At 44.5% G+C, this 4247-nt stretch overlaps 1 pseudogene; it reads left to right on the top strand.

The window, feature by feature from the left end:
- The first annotated feature begins 413 nt into the window (after positions 1–413).
- Positions 414–557, top strand: LOC130383315 (U1 spliceosomal RNA; annotated as a pseudogene).
- Positions 558–4247: the final 3690 nt, after the last annotated feature.

Genomic DNA, 4247 nt, shown 5'->3' on the forward strand with positions numbered 1-4247 from the left:
TGGCTGGGTGACCTGTTTAGAGTCCCAACGGAATCAGATGTCCTGTATGGGGTTATAAAGAGTGGTGACGGTAAGGGCTGGGAAAGATGGTGGGCCTTGATAATTGCACAAAAGAGTCGATGTGGAGGTGTCGTAACCTAATGGTGTACAAGAGCCTTTTGTTTTCAGCGGAATCAATCGTTAATTTGAGCATAACCTTGGTAAAGGATTATGTGTGGAGGGACAAGGAACGATATGGAATTGTGGTATGTAAGGAACTCTGGAAAATAGAGAACACTGAGTTATGTAGAATTTTGTGTTAACATTTGAATGCGTTGACCTTGCTGTAAAATGTAACTATTTTGCTTGTTAACCTTTGAATGTGTTTTGACCTTGAAACCATGTTGTAAAATGTAACTCTGTGCCTGACTTAAATAAACGCCTAGAAAATTGGTTCACCCATAGCGAGGCTCAGCCATTGCACTGAGGCTGTTGCTGACCCGTGCGAATTCCCCAAATGTGGGAATCTCGATTGCATAATTTCTGGTAGTGGGGGACTGCGTTCGCGCTCTCCCCTGATCATGTTGTTCTAAAGAAATAATAGCTATGAATGGCTTCATAGTGCTATATTGCAGTCCATACCATGTTTTGCATCGCTACGTTTCTTCAAAAGATCACGCAAACGATGACGCCCAAGCAGTGTAATGCATTGCGTTCAAATATGGAACTCTGAGTCTGGAATAACGCATTCATTCATTAATTCATTAATTCATTCATTCATTTCTTTCATTCATTATGGATCCTTATTTCCAGAAATATTATGTGCAAGGCCTAGATTATCAAAATCCGCTAGTGATGAGATTCATATTATCAAGTGGAAAAGTGTTTAATTGTTACATTTTTGGGCTGAATTAAGAAAAATAATAAGAATGTATTCAGTGCACTCACTTTGTCTGGATGACAGAGCCATTCACAGAATTCATTATTTTGACCACACAGGGAGTGCAGCCAGCAAAGTGGGGGTGTATTCACACCTCTGGTTGCGGGAGAGAAGACACAAGGACTTCTAATTTCTTTGGTGTGTTTTTTCTTTCCACTACCCCACCCCTTGTGAAAGCCAAGCACAAAGAGACTCAAATTCTTTTACAACTTTTATTTTTCACCCCGAATGGGTTTCATTGAAAAGGCAATGCATATAAAACACAAGTAAACAAGATCTGTTTAATTAAAAGCTCGCCCACCACAACAAGGTACAGATCTACAGGCGAGAACACGAGAGCATGAGACGAGAGACAAACATGTACTACCATTTGCAAACATTTAGTTAAACATGGAGCTGACAGACATGCACACATCAAAAGGAAAGGCACATATAAATAACTAATAATAATGCAAAAATCTCAACAATTGAAGAACACACACTTGTACTCAAGATACAACTCAACAATTGGCTTGTACAGGCTAAAGTGCAATAATGAACATGATTATCCAAAGACTCAGGTGACCAATCAACAAATAAAGGCTCAAGCTGTTCCTCCCTTTTGTGTTTTTTTGTGTTTTCTTTAGCAAACTTTTGTTAAAACTGAAGCAGACAAATACATACAAACATCACAAACACATGAAGCTGACAAAGACAAACAACATGCATGACAAAAACACAGATTATCTGAACATGAACAACCACTAAAGGGTATGTAAACTGATTGTGTTAGATTGAAAAAAGATTGGCCTTGATATTGAAAATAGACCAGAATGGATACTACAAAGTTTTTTTGCATTTTCTTTAACGATATAAATAAATAGATAGTGCTTGCTGAAGCACTTTCATAACCCACACAAAGACAGAGACAAACACACACAAACAAGCCTCTTTCTCTCTCTTACAGATGGCACAGGAACAGTGGCATCACAGAGGTAAGTTATTCACACACACACACACACACACACACACACACACACACACACTAGGGCTGGGCGATATGGACCAAAAGTCATATCTCGATATCTTCAAGCAGAATATCGATATAAGATATATATCGATATTTGTCGAAGGCGGGGGGGTGCGGCGCGCTCCGTGCGCAGATTTGATATTACTATTTCTACCGTTCGGAATTGAATACAGTTTGATGGTTGAATAAACCGTGGACTAGACACTGCCTCCGCCTCGTATTAGAGAACATTATAATATATAACATCACGGCCAAAAGCTTTGTGCGCCTCCGAAATATTATGAACCGTAACGATTGCGTGGGGGGGGGCGGACATGACATGCTATTTTATGTATTCTTTAATATAGGTATTAGTGGGCAACTAACACAGTATTCAAAGACGTTCCAGAAATTCTGCCGTGCAGCCACGGTACCATGCGCTGTTTACAGTGGATGTATCGCAATGGCGAGGCGCATAGCCTTTAGCCGTGTTCTGTGAATATTCTAGAACACACGGGAGGCATGTCGCAGTTCATGTACTTCAGCGAGTCAAAGCCAAAGTTCCTTTCCCCCAATTCCTTCTCAACCATGGCTCAGATAACCCCCAATACAGTCTCGTTGTGGAAATACAAGAGACGTCAAAGAACCGACAAGAAACACTCGCGTTACAGTGTGTGTGTTCACACACACACACACACACACACACACACACACATGTGGCGCTCGCACGGTCGTGTCTCATTGGCGGGCCAACGTCTCTGGGCGGGCCAGGCAGAGTAAGGGGAGGAGCTTGGTTGAATAAACCGTGGACTAGACACTGCCTCCACCTCGTATTTGAGAACATTATAATATATAATATCACGGCCAAAAGCTGTGTGCACCTCCGGAATATAATGGACAGAATTGCACCCCTTTGGTTGCAACAGTTTTTAAGCACTCTCCACAAATTACGTGATTTTGTAATTCGTCAGACAACTTATATCCAAACCATTTTCATACTATGGAGCTGTTGGTCTTTCGCTTGCAAACAAGCTCCTCGGAGCTGCAAGCTGCATGCGCAGGCGGACTCCATAGCTGTGTTCGAAATCTTTCCCTATCACGGATATAGTGCACTATATAGGGTGCTCGCCATTTTGTAGTGCTGTTCGAATTCTCAGTGGTTAATTTCATGCACAATATAGTGCACTTAAAATACCCAATAAATAGTGAAAGATTTCGAACACGGCTCATGTTTCAAAAAGTGACGTGAGTCAGTGGAGGGGGCCGGGGGGGGGGGGGGGGGGGGGGGGGGGCAGGCAGAGGCTGTGTGTGTGAGCCGGAGGCAGAGCGGGAGAGACGTAAGCAGAGTTACAAAATAGCAGGCGGCAGGCGCGGTTCGAAACTGGTGTTATTTGGAACAAATGTGCTGTAATTTCAACGCAAATTAAATTACATCGATATTGACGATATGGTCTCGTTTCATATCGCGTTTGAAAAAATATCGATATATTTTAAATATCGATATATCGCCTAACACACACACACACACACACACACACACACACACACACACACACACACACACACACACACACACACACACACACACACACACACACACACACACACACACAGTCCTCCTTTCCAACTCTGCATCCACGACACTCTTAAAGAGTTCAAAGTTGTCATACACCACATTGTCGAAGCCAGGGGTAGTGGACTTCCTAGTGGATGGACAGTAGGAAAACATTTTCTGCATGCTTCCAGCCACTTTGTCCTTGAAAGGGTTGTACCTCTTCCACTGTCCACCACAGTTTGGCATGTGGCAAGCCCCACATGGCCTTGAGGACTTGTTAGGCATGAATGCCTTCACTGTTGGTGCAGGAGGGACAAAGCTCTGGCTGCAGGATGTCCCACGAAACAGGACGGAGGGGGCCTGTGGCTGTGCGGGGAAGACCTGCAGTATGGGTGCTGCCGACACAGGGGGTGGGCCGTAGGTCAACGCAGCGGGTGGCCTCGGCTGGAGGTGGGTGGGCGCAGAAGGCCTCGGCAGAATGGGGGTGAGCGCAGCAGGCTTCGGCCGGGTGGAGGACGACAACCCAGTGGGCTGAACGGGTCGGTTCGCGGGAGTCACAGGCTGTGGCTCATCAACAAATAATCTGGAAACATAAAATACACATGTGATCAGTATTGATATGACGTGTGTTCTATTTGCTTTCCACAGCCAACAGGTGAAACAAAGTGCTTATGACTTACCTCCGCTTCTCACCACGTCTCTTTCCAGCCTCGTGATGGATGAGCCGGTACTGGACCTGAGGCCGGTCTGGCGGAGGGAGGGATGTTGGCAGCGCAGGAGCCTCC

This window comes from Gadus chalcogrammus, chromosome 5, assembly GCF_026213295.1.
Source record: "Gadus chalcogrammus isolate NIFS_2021 chromosome 5, NIFS_Gcha_1.0, whole genome shotgun sequence".
Lineage (NCBI taxonomy): Eukaryota > Metazoa > Chordata > Actinopteri > Gadiformes > Gadidae > Gadus > Gadus chalcogrammus.